Below are 13,697 nucleotides of genomic sequence, written 5' to 3' on the forward strand. Positions count from 1 at the left end.
TCGAATAGCAAAATGCTGTTGCAGAAAAACAATTGTAAATTATTTAAGATGTAGCTTTCTTTAATATAAAAATATTGAATATAAATCTATATATATATGCTTCCATCAGCATTGTAGATAGCAAATCACATGTTCACACACGTCTCATGCGCGCGGTAACAGCAAGTCAAGCTAAACGTGCTTTAATATAAGTCAACATACCCCATCTCTACATATATTTGATTTCAGTCATTTTATTAAATTACTGTTGTTACTCGAAATAACATGTCGTATAGAAACTTTTCTTTTAACTAATAATAAGTCACTTTGATTTACTTCTCAAGCTGAAGAACATTAATACGATATTTTGAAACGCTCGAAAATTTACTTGCCATTTCTTGAATTAGAGTTTTCTCTTTTTTTATTGTAATACTTGTTTGATTTAAATAAAACTTTGGGAAAAGTACCTATGTCATAAAAGATATATTTTGTGATAACTTTTCCATTGTTTCTTTCGCCATAAATACATAAACGGGACGCATTGCCAACTTGCTTTCTGTGCCAACAAGCCTCGGTCTCCCCTAAAACATTTTTTATTCATATCAGTTTTATATATCTACCTAAATTTAATAATATATTTGATTTTACATATTAATATATTAAATGAACTTTTTGTCCCGCTACAGCATATTTCTTGAAAATAAATAAATTCATATAAATTTTTTATGAAAATATTAGTTATAAATTTATGATAAGCACATTAGTTTTTTAATTATTTAATGTTATTTATACATCAAAAAATTTGATTTGCGTACGATAAGCAACAATAAAAGATGATAAAACGAGAATAGTTTCCATGAGATCCATATATGATAAAGATCTATTCGAATGATATGAGCGAAGTCACCTGGGGAATCCTGAACACGTCCACTTTGTATACGACCAAATTTATCAGGCGGGACCTAAATAAAGCTCGATCTCTCTGTAGAACTGGGAAGTCATATCACGCTTCGACCCCATGACCACGAAATCCCAATTCCCGATTCAGGAAATGGCATTGTTCCTGGTAGAGTTCGATCTGGAATTAAAGCTTTTTATCGCGTGGTCGGCAGTAATTCTCATAGTTTCCGGAAATGCATTATTGAAAAGCCTTTAACTACACATAACATATTTCCGGATGTCGTCAATAACGACTCGATGCACTGTAATGAATCGTGAATAATTCAGCAAAGACATTAAGACAGTCTACAGTCATCTGTTTTTAACCCTTTATCCTAGTGTGTATTGAAGAATTATTCTTATTAATTATAAATAAATGAATAATTTATTATCTGGCAAGAGAAAGCATAATTTCTTATATAAGATTTAACAAATTAATATGATTATGCAAACATTTAATATAGTTTTTAAGACTGCTTTATTTAACTGGAATATTAATCAATGTTCCGTTATATCTCTATCTACTTCTCAAATTTGTAACTTTATATTACTTTAACGTATTCGTCTCCGTAAGAAACAAGGTCTATTGTCGGAATATAAACAAAAAAAAGAGCTAATCTTCCACGAACATTCAGAGCATGAAGAAATCCTTTCGCGACAAACTCGGACACCTCGCGCAAATGTCCGAATTTCGCTATCGCGCATTATCCGCTAGGATTTTGCGCCATTAGCGGCCGCGATTCGTTGGCTCGAGTGAGGTAGGCGGGGTTAAAAAGCTCTCGTGTCGAGGGGGTAAGTTCCAAACTTTCGCGATGAGGGGGCATAAAGTTCTAGGAAGCGGGTAGGAAGCGTCGGTGATACCGGGCTACAGTAACAATGAGATGCAGTGTAACTAAGCCCTTTTAAACCCCCCCCCCCCGTTCCTCGCGTTCGTGTCCGACCATCCCCCGCGCTTTTCCTCTCGCTCCACCTACGACGACGGTTGCACTTTCTCGAGCTTTCATTTAGGAAAACAATTGTGAAAGCATCGTGCACACCGAAAGAGCAAAGCGGTGCGCGGCCTGAAAAGGGGAAACCCTCCTTCCCCCCTCTCCCCCCTCTATCTTCTCATCACGCCCGCGCGCGTCATGAATACTATACCGCGCGGTGTAAACTCGCACTCGTAGATTCGTTCGTTGCAAAGGATACCGTCGTCGTCATTGTTTTATTTCGCGGTCGCGAGAACATGCTCGCGTTATGTATGGATTTCCTGCGGCAGATTAAAGTGCCCTTTGTTGTAAATCCCAGGGACGCGAGTCCGCGGCCGTGCGCGCCGCGCCGGGCGGACTATCGACCGGCGATTTATTATTTAAGTTCCCTAAAGTGCAATCAGTAATTCATAGAAAATAGAGGTAAGTTGCGTTAGCGAACAAATGTTGCGTGAATGATTACACTAGTCTCTATATAAATTTGGCATACATTTGGTGCGCATACATATGTTACGCTTTTCGGATAGTATAATAGTAATGGAAAAAGTTACAATATATACACAATGTTTGTATATTTTAATATTTTACACGTCGAATTATCTTGAATTAGAAACGTTCATGAGAGATAAAACATTTCGATTTAGTGCAGCATTCTGTGTAGATATAGTTTACATGTATTCAATTTTTCGATATTCTTTATAATATTCGAAATGCATTTTTTTTTAATTCTTCGCCACAACTCTTTAACGCAAAATCAATATTCAGAAGCAATTTCTTTGTACGCCGTTGCTTCATAAAAACTGCAAAGGATCATTGCAAGTGCAGAGAGAGTATTTCATTTTCCAATTAATTCATCTAAACAAAGGCAAATGGTCCTGAGTCGGGTATTTAATACCTTGTGAGAACGAAATGCCTCGAGACCAAGCGTGATTAGTTTCTTCCTGAGCAGAAGCACAAAATGGTCCGCCGTTGGTTGCATTTGCGGCGCTTTCATATTAAAAAAAAAAAAAAAATTGTAAAAGCATCGCGCGTCGAAAGAAAGTGAGTATAAGCGACACATCGCCTGAAAAGAAAGATTCTTGTACAATGAATACTCACAATCACCAAAAGCAGTCACAAACTCGCCTTTGGTGACTGACTTGTTGTTGCGGAGACAATGTTCACGCGTGCTTTCGTTTTGGCTGTTAGAAAGACACCATTTCGTCGTGTCTTTCGCAGATCTCTCGCAGGGGAAATCAAACTGCCCCTGTTGTGTAAGAGAAACGCGGATAAATTTACTTCGTCCTGGAAAAAGAAATGTCCAACATTCCCGAACGTCGATATTGATGTTACGCGACAAAGAGTAGACGCGTGTATGCGATACGATATGCTGTCTATGATGTCTCTTTCGTGAGAAGTATATTAATACATTTTACAAACACGTTTGTGAGTGTTTATGCAACTGGCAATCAATCTTTGCGAACGCGTAACAACCCGCTATATTAGAGTCAATTAGAGCCTACGTTAATCCTTCTTTTCTATAATCAATTTGCGATGTCAAGTCTTTTTTTGCGAGAGAACATTTCATCAGAAGATATCTCTAATTATTATTATCAACGTGAGAAATAATAGCACGTAGTTAAAGATGTGATATACGGTTTGATTAGCAAACTGTCTTTTACGCAAGAAGCTTAACTGCTTACGTCACGATTCGAGGAACCCTTCCATATTGACCTTGCATGTGAACTCCCGTCTCCGGTTAACTCGTGCTGGAAACCAAGAGTTTCGCTGTTGTCGGTTAGCCGAGACCTTCGACCGTCTTTTTCATTTGAACTGTATAATTGTACATTGAACGGACAGTGGAACCTCTAAGCTTCGGATTTCCACGAGCCACTGTATTTTCATCACGATCACGGTACTCTGATTGCCGACATTGCTTGAACCTTCACGTGAAGCTTCACATGCCCGATTTGAGCTGCACGTAATCATGGCGAGCCTAATCAATCAGATATTAAAGACTTAAGTACGTTAAGTAAATGGGTAAATACAAAGTAAATACAAATCTTGAAAGGCAGACGGGCGATGAAAGATATAAAGAATTTGCTTCGAATAAACTTTCGACGTTGATCCTTCAAAAAAAGAAATTAGCTATTTATTTTAAAAGTAGAGATAAATATTTAAGCATTGTGTAAGCTTGATTACGGATATAATATTATTGACGATGCCATAAATAATTATAATTAATTCTGATACGCGCTTTGTGCATCTGTTATCTGCAGATATCTATAGATGTTAGTACATTCTTAATACGTAAGTAATACATCGCAGCTTCTGTTGGGTTTTAATTTTAACTTATGTAGCTTTTTATAGTAGTTATGAATTTAAAACGCAAAGTTCTCTCTCTCTATTTTAAAATCTTTGTGTTTTATCAGAATTAATTATTTAACTTAAATCCTATGTAATGTTCTCTTATTACAATCTATCGTTAACACTGCTAATTAACTGTACGTATTTAATTAGAAATTAATTATTAATTGAGTTAATTGCTATTTAACATTAGTATTGCACATATTATAAACATAATGATCACATTTTGATTTAAAATAGTTAAACAAATGGTAGTTTTATGAGTATATATAATATTTTGCTACGACAAATATAATGACAAATATAATAAAATTCAAAAAATTAGCTTACAATACAAAATACAATTAACAGTAAAAATTGTGCATATATAAACTATGTGGTACTTATTTATATCATTATTTTGCGCTATAATATTTTGTTTGTTGTTACTATTTGTAGCATATTACAGAAATTAATATGCTTTACATTTTAAACATTTTAATAATTATGTAGTAATTAATAATAATAATTGTTTAATAAGTGATATTCGCTTATTACTATTAATTATATATATGTTATTCTAACACATATTAATATAATTTTTAAGTTATTATGGAAAATAGATTAAATATCTTAATAATAATGTTATATTATTGCAGATGCAAAATAGCATGTTCCTAAAAAATTTAGCGCAATATTTGAAGATGAGATATTTCTATCTGAAAATCTGTTAAAGAGGTAAATACTTATAACTACAATCAACTGAAAATTTAACAAAGCGATACGCTTGCGCCGAAAATCTTAGGAACGCGCTTCTCTGCGAATCTCCGCAAAGCTGGAATTTAAATTGCACGCTAAGCTTGCAGGGCGAGCTTTTCCTTCTATCGCTAAATGTAATTTGCATATTTCGTTTAAACGATGAACGACTCGATATAGCACGTTAAACCGGGCAAAGAGATAACATTCGTGTGTACGCACTTGGAGCATGAATGAGCCAGGTCTTTCCGGATAATAAAGGGCGTAACGGACAAAATTGTCCTTTAAACTGTACGACATTGTCGGGCATATCTACCGACAGATTTTGATCCGATGCTGGTATGTGTCTTTCGCATATCGCTTATGGATTCGGCTATCGAGTTTTCCCGATGGCGCTGGAACTTCGCTAGACCAGGTAATTAAGCGGCGCTTGACACGTACGGACGGGGGATGAAAATGCCACGCCGCTGTTATTTCGTCGCCTCCTGATACCACCTCTGACTACCGTAGCGCAGCTTAACGCTTTAATCTGTTCCGCGTCGTGCAACTTCTCGCCCTCGGATTTTCGACGAAGGGACGATTACGCGGGGGTTTGAGCAACTGCGTGTTCGGAATAATAATTATTGTTGTTTAGCGAAGTCGTCGAAACGTGCCGCGGCATAGTAAGGTCTTCACCGTTACGTACCTTCTTCGTATGTGGATGAAGATACGAGGTTACAAAAGGCAAAACATTCGGGAGATCGAAATTATTTCAGCGTCAGCATTTCTTTTTATCAAGACGATTCGGAGAAAATGTTTCCCTTATTCTTATACATGTATCGCAACATATATACGGAACAGATTAAATCATACTTTCGTAAATTAAATTATTTATTTAGTATATAACATTCGTTCTTATGAGTTGTAAGAAGTTTCAAAAGATCAAGTATAAATACTTTTTGACGAAGAGGTTCTCTCATTGCGAAAATTTTAGAATAACCATGACGCTTTTAAAGAATCAATCATTGTTTTTTTGCGTTTTTTGTTTCTGAAAGTCTAAGTAGTATTAATGTATCAGGTGTTGTGTACGGCATATAATCGCATGAAAAAGGTTTTCAAATTAGAGAACTGACGTTTCAAGTGAAACTTTACGAAACTGCAATAAAAGTTCTTTAGAGGCAGTTTCTTGAATCGTATTTTTAGATATTTTAAAAAAGCATTGTTAATTTATTAATACTATAAAATAATATTAATTTATTAATATTATTTTATAATATTTTTTACAGGGATATTTGAAATTAATGCCATTTAATATATCAAATATGATGGATATTCAAATTTGATACGTTTAGAGAAGTAAAACGTCACAGCTGTATTTAGAATTAAATGACGGTATTTTTTTTATATTTTAATGTTAATGGATACTAATTTGTCGCATTATAAAATCGCGGTTAAAGGTCTATTTTTAACTCAGAAGCATAATTTAGAAACGGAAGCAGTGCTGCTCGCAGCAGATACGATAAATGTTCGAAAACATGCGAGCGCGATATACACATTTTCCAGTTGGCGGTGCCGGTACCACGCGAAACTGTTCCGCTTCTGTTTGTTACAACGTTGCATAAAGCCGGGGGAAGACGCCTGTCTTTGTTGCGCGCAACAACTTTTATACGTGCTACGCGAGCGTGTAATAACGCCATTTCCACTTACCGCGGGCGAGTCGCCACTGTACTGTAAAACATTCGCTAAGTTCTGTTTTGCAGCTAAATACCATTCCACACAAATCTGCCTTTCAACAAACGGCAGGTAACGCGCCGTTGCGTTCGAGTGCTTTCCTTTCGCGCGCATTCCTGCGCGCTTCTGCCGGGAAAGCAGCCCAATAAAGTATCATCGCGAAATAGTTTTGTTCAAGCTGTCATCGTGTCTGCGAGAAATCCTGCAAATTCTACCGCGCACTTTCAGCATACCTTCCCGAAGAATTATGTTGGCTTCCTCGTGGCAGTGGCAGTTTCGAATGGTCCAAGTCCAACGTAATATTAATTACATCATCATAATGTTATCATCTTCGACAAACGCCAGCACAGAATTCTACGGGATTCCATTTGCCATCAGAGCGTTCAGCGAAGCGTAAAAAGCAAGAGATTACATTGCAATCAGATTTAGAAAATCCTATCTTCCAGTTCTCGGTAGATCCACTTCAAATTGACAATGTATACGCATTGAAACGCTGATCGTCGTGCATATCGCGAACGTAAAACGTTCTCGCCATTACGACGCTGAACCCCGACTAATTGTAAATTACAGAATCGATTACGATCGTAAAAAAAGGGGGGAAGGATTAAAGCCTCGCAAGGACCTAAAGTTTACGAGCGGACAACCGCGCGGACTGATTACAAATCGTGTATACATGGAAAAGGCATAAAAGTCTTCCTGAAACTCGGCGATCGATGTGGTGTAAACGGCGAGTCTCGGTCTCGTCGGACGATGATGCGGTGCGTGCTACTGCGGTATTCGCGGATGCCGAATGGAAGACCGTGGGCAATTCGGTCTTCCATTCGAATAATCGGTGGAAACTATTCGCTATATTATCCGTATGCATCCGCGCGCGGCTGACATCGTCAGTAACTATGCGGCGCAGAGAAGTCAGGCTAATTGTAAATTAAACACCAGATATCGCTCACGATACACTTCCATCCGGCGGAACTGACCGCTCTCGCGTTTCAGTCGCGCTCGAAACTATTAGCTCCGGTATTCCGGCCGATCCGCCGGTTTCACATCGTCGGCGCGGCGCCGCGCCGGCGTCTTGTCACTCTTGTCGCGAATATTCGCGACTTGTTTCAGCGCGTCAGCGCGCGCGATGCGCTCCGACATTTTCTCGTCGGTCGCAAGCCAGCCACGGCCATGCGGCGATATGCCAACTTTGATTTTATTAAAAATATTAAGAATAATATTTCTACAGAAACCTCGTAGAAAATAGATCATGTTTTCGATGGAATGCAAAAATCGTAAATTTGAATTTGCAACTAAAATGATGAAAATTGAGGAGATGAAAAATAAACGAGGTATCCGGTCGCCTGGAGATAAAATAATCTAAATCGCGAGAGCGAGAATATATTTCGCTTTATCGATTTTTTTTACGCCGCGGCGCCGCGTGGATAGTGTGGATACTACTAGAGAACGTGAAAATGCCGTTAACCGAATTTTCTCAGAGGGTTGACACAGCCAGGACTCGCTCGTGGAGTCTCACAATTCCAACGCATTTCCCACCGTTCTCTCTTTTTCCTCGCTCCGTCTATGAGATGATCGCGCAGATCTACGCGGGTTACCGTGTACGGGGTTAAGCCTTTAGGCAAGGCGAAATAGCTGAGCATTTTTACGCCCGGCGACAACTAAGGCGACGTTTCCTTTGAGAAACGCCCGAAAGAAAATGAGTAAATATAGGCGTCGGGATCCCCTTGCTTTTCCTTGCCCGCGGTTTCGCATCTGCCTGAGGAGTAAGCGTCTTTAGAAAATACCATCCTCCTCAGCGGCCCTTCTTCTGTGCTTTCACCACGCCTCTGGCGCTCTTGCCCTTTTTATGGGCACGTCTTCCTTCGCTCGAAACAGCGCTAAAAAGGGGAATTCGTGGCTAACGTCGTTCACTTGCTTGGTTGAAAACCCGATTGGCGCTGAAATAGCGATCCCTCGATGCTCGTTCGAGCAATCTAACCCTTTGAGAGTCATGCAATTTTCTCATGCCTAGTGTAAAGAAGCGACCTTTGCAGTTTACGGAAAAACACGAAGAAACTGATCTTGATTTGTATTTGTGATTTCTTTCAAATGCGTATATCTATGGAGTGTTTTGAAGAAATATTGAATAACCTTTCGAAAAACACCCACGTTCTATTTATCGAAAGTGTTGTAATAACTTTAAAATAAATTTTTGAATGGATTTTTGCCAATGAGAAATATCAAGGCATAAAATGTTCAAATAAAGTCATATGTAGTGATTGAATATTTTCTCGTCATTTTTTCACATATTTGCACAGCTAACCATATATAGATTTGCAAATAATAATTATGTCTTAATTGATATTACAATATATTTTTATTGTATTTCTCTTTATATCGACAATTAAAGGGCTCTGCCTTTTCGCCTGCACTCTCATCCCGAAAAAACTAATCCATATCTATTTCTAAATTAAAATTATAATATTTGGCGGAGCCCCTCCCCCGCCCAAGCATTTACTTAAATATACAAGGATTTTTCTCATCGTCCGATTAATAAAAGAGAACTGCAAAATTAATATAGTAAATTATCCCTTTTTAATGTTTTTCTAGATGTCATAATTTTAATGGGTGCCAGGTAATAAGCGGACTACTTCTAAACGTTGGATTGTTTCTCGTCGAATCACATAGACGTCATAGACGCACACTGATTTGCACGTATCATTAATTAATTAATTTCTCATTAATTATTGAGAAATTTAAAAAGCGATAAAAGACTTTTTGATTCAGTTTAATCGACTCCTACCTGTCCATAAGAAGGTGTTCGCTTATTATAGAGCGTGGAATAGTTTTCGGAAGTATATCCAAAATATTAAATGCTTTTCTATATAGTACAGAAAAGTGTGTGTGTGTGTGTGTGTGTGTGTGTGTGTGTGTGTGTGTGTGTGTGTGTGTGTGTGCGCAAAGTATTTATTTTTAATAATGCATTTGAAACTGAATATATATTAAGTCCACATAATGGCATCGTTTCATATTATAATCTCCATATGAATCGTACTACTGAATCTTATATATGACATTTTATTTTTCTGCTCATATTATATCTGAAAACAATTGTACAAAGTGAATCGAGAATTGACTTAAAATTATTTAACATCAGAGAAATGTATCAGAGTTAAATACGTAGCAGTATTCCATTATAGGATTAATTTTTACATAATGCTTACTGTTATACTGTTAAAGTATCGTTATTTTCTCTAGAATTCGAAGATGGTGAAATATAGTCGTTTTTGAGCGGTTTGTCGCGTGTTCCTCACGTTTTTATTCTTCTTTGAGAAATCCGTTTCCTTTCACATGTCGAGATAACCCGAAAGCAAGATCTTCCGCCGGTCTCACCCGTGCAAAAACCTTTGCTAAGGTGCTTTTACGATTCGATGAACTAGACAGTTGAGACAAATATCTCGCTTTCAACACCGGAAGAAGATACAAGCTAGGCGTAACCGGCGAAAAGAAATTACCGCTGGAGATAAACGAGAGCGGTTATCGAAGAGTAGTACCTACGAGAAGGACATCGGAGACGCGTGTCTCGAAGATAAGTAAGAAATTACGTAAGCGCTGCGCCGGGAAGCCGCGGAACTTTTTCAGCTCGTAAATAAGGAAAAACCCTGCCTTACGTAATCGTTGCACCGCGACGGAATCAGATGGCTGTAAATTGTCTTAGTCGTCGTCGTCGTTGTTGCTGCTGGAGCTGAAAGAGAAGGCGCGCGCGCTGGTTTGGGGATAGTCTGCGTCCGTCGTGAAACAGGAGAGACGGTTTAGGCGAGCTGCTTTTTTTCCCTCCTTTCTTCCATCGTGTGGGGGAAAAAACGGAGGACGGTTGGGGTTACAGGAGCAGACCACACTTCGGGCACTCGTGTCTCCTGCAGCGGCAGTGGATAAATGCTCCGAAATATGGAACGAAGGTGTTTAGTTTCTCGAAATGTACCTCTGTGCGACTTGCTTTGTGTGCAGAGGGAGCTTACTGACGGAGAGGCGCAGCAAGTGTCGACTTCTCTGTGGCTGTTTGTACCTAAAAGCCATACTATAGAAGTATAAACTGACAAACACGTAGAACGACATGTTGTGTAATGGTATAAAATATGTCAATTACTTAAACTTGTGTATAATTATTTTATAATTTTTATTCTGTCTTATTTAATGTGCTCAGTCATGTCAATTCTATTATTATTATTATTATTAATGTAATTATTATTCGACAGATTGGGACAATAAATTTTAAACATTACAATTAAGAGAGAAGTATATTACGTGGTAAATGTAAAATAAAAAAACATATTTAATCAAGATTAAAAATACATATTTAATTACATGTATTTATGTTAAAATAGTAATTGAAATATTTTTAAGTATCCGAAAATTACATGTTATCAAATAACAAAGTAAGCGAGAGATCGACTTTCCCGTATATATATATATATATATATATATTTTAAACCCTAGATTGCGATTTCTTAATATTAAGTGTAAAGTATTCCCATCGTCTTTGTTTTGATATCTCTCATTACAATAACGATTAATATAAACGGATTGAAAACCATACGAATTTAAGACCGTATGAGCTTTGAATTTACCAAAATTTTGCTTTTAAGACAAAAAAGTTATTCTGTTAAAAAGGAAAATATTATTTTATTCTCAGTCTTAAAGAAATAGCGGAGTAAAATAACTGAGAGAATTAGGTCCAGTGGACAGAAGCGTGTCGCTTGTGATTGAAAGACAATAAGAGGACGATGGAAGTGTGAAGTTTCTCGTCTTTCTAGGCGAGAAGATCCATCTCCGAGTTTCACCCGTCTTAAGGTGTAATGACGTCATAGGAAGTTTGCCAAGTTCTGTTGCGTATCTTAAGTCGTATTCTTGGTTAATATTTTATTTTGTACGGATCTTATGTTCCAAAAATCTTTTAGCGGTAATTTTCGTTATATTCCGTCTGTAACGACGAACGATATGTGAGCAAGAAGCAATATATATAACTTATATACTTATGTAAATTTTTCAATTACAGAAAAATCTATGCTAAAATAAAATAATAATTTAATGTTTTCAAGAGATCTAAAATAATTATTTAAAAAATTATCAATGAAAATTAAATCTGGCCATGAGAGTCAACGCGGTTATTTGTGCGTGATAAATCAAAATTTATTTATTAATTCTTTTTATATCTTTGTCCGAACGTTTCGGCTGCGCAATTGAGCCATTATCAGCGGCATAACACATACAATTTAATAATTCTCACGGTCTCCGTTACGCTGTGGATGAGTGCTTCGGGACTGGAAAGTCGGAAAGCCGATCCGCTCGTAACGTGTTGACGTATGGAATGCGATGTCATAGTCAAGTGATCAAATGACCACGATATCAATTTTTATACTTGCGTTCTCCTGATAACTTGACTATGATTCCAATATACGTCAACACGTTACGAGCAGTATGAGAATTGATATCGTGGTCATTTTTACTCGTCGCGTCGCGTAAAAGAGTCACGGTGCGGTCTCGCTTTGCGTATACTTGGCGCGAGACACTACCGTGTCTCTTGATCCATTATTCAGCAATGCGACTAAGACGACACATAAGCACGTCTTAGTCGCATTGCTGAACAATGGATTTAAAAATGACCACGATATCAAGTCTCATACTTGCGTTCTCCTGATCACTTGACTGTGACACTTGACATCACATTCCAATCATACGTCAACACGTTACGAGCAGATCGGCTTTCCGACTTTCCAGTCCTGAAGCGCTCATCCATAGCGTAACGGAGATCGTGAGAATTATTAAATTGTATTTGTTATGCCGCTGATAATGGCTCAATGCGGAGCCGAAACGTTCGGACAAAGATGTAAGAAGAATTAATAAATAAATTTTGATTTATCACGCACAAATAAACCGCGTTGTCTCTCATGGCCAGATTTAATTTTTATTGTTATCGAGAGTTTTAGTTATTTAATTTAAAACATTATGTTAAATTATTAAAACTTTTGTTTAAATATGCGTTTATATAGATATTAATATGCAATCAATTTAGATAATATGAAATATAATCGAGATAATTCTTTATATCGAAATGAAATTGACAAATATATGAGAAATTATTTCTTCTTTACTTGCCGTACATGCGATGTATTTTGTCCGATTTTTGAACTGTGGATTTTTTATTTAAAGTTAACGATGAAGAACACCTATTTTAGAATTCACGTACAAAATATGTTCCGTGTTAGATTGGCAGCTGCGAGTATATCTTGAATATACCGAATGCTATAGACGATATATTTCGATCACGTACGCAGCAGCAAAAACGTTGATAGTTTATTCCCTTGACCAGCAATAAAAAGAAGATATATCAGAATATTTCTTGTAAATCTCTTTTGTAAATCCGCTAAGGCGGATGTCTGTGATTCTTGAGAGGGCTAGAAAATGTGATTTGCCATATTAATCTCAGTCAAGCCATATAAATAGCTAGTATGAATATAGGATTATAAGAAAACTCATTGAAATGCATTATGAGGAACTGTTATTATATAGTAATAATTAATATATTTAATTACTTATCAGTTTGATGTTTGATCGTTATCAGTATTAAAATTTTCCGCGAGATACACTTCTTAATAGCTGCGCGGCATTTCGCGAGCCCTATTTACAACGTATCCACAATGAGAAATGATCGGCCCTAGGAATGCCGCATCATGAGAAAGAAGTTAATATGAAGAAGCGCGTCAGGAGAAGAAGCTTCGCAAAATGTAATGGCGCAATTCACACGGTCTTTGCGCAAACGACGATCATTCTTCTTCCGAAAGGCGCGCCTTTCATGCGCAACGACGTGTCCCGGCGATAAGAACCGGCATTCGCAGGAATTCATGAGCCGCGCTTCACGATGAACGAGCCTCGGATATGGGGAACGCGGGATCGAGGTATCAGGAAGAGCTCGTTCCCGCGGAATCGTTTGGTAACGCGGTCCAAGAACATTTCTCATTCTACCGGGAAGCTCCCCTCGCCTCG

General features: G+C 37.5%; 1 protein-coding gene and 1 long non-coding RNA gene across 18 annotated transcripts in view; one reads left to right on the forward strand and one right to left on the reverse strand.

Annotated features, from left to right (window-relative positions):
• The window catches only part of LOC139773476 (protein amalgam), a 207,377-nt gene that overhangs the window by 55,968 nt on the left and 137,712 nt on the right, over positions 1–13,697 (forward strand). The gene's annotated exons all lie outside the window — the stretch shown is intronic.
• On the reverse strand, positions 216–4,472 carry LOC139773474 (uncharacterized). Of its 2 annotated transcripts, XR_011718353.1 has the most exons (3): positions 3,569–4,472; positions 887–3,170; positions 216–560 (listed from the first exon to the last, which is right to left on the reverse strand). It is a non-coding gene; the product is annotated as an uncharacterized lncRNA (long non-coding RNA). The 2 variants fall into 2 exon arrangements; XR_011718352.1 differs by having other exon boundaries at positions 887–4,472.

This window comes from Temnothorax nylanderi, unplaced genomic scaffold, assembly GCF_030848795.1.
Source record: "Temnothorax nylanderi isolate EJ_2023f unplaced genomic scaffold, tnyl_v1.0 TNYL_tig0062_pilon, whole genome shotgun sequence".
Taxonomy (NCBI): domain Eukaryota; kingdom Metazoa; phylum Arthropoda; class Insecta; order Hymenoptera; family Formicidae; genus Temnothorax; species Temnothorax nylanderi.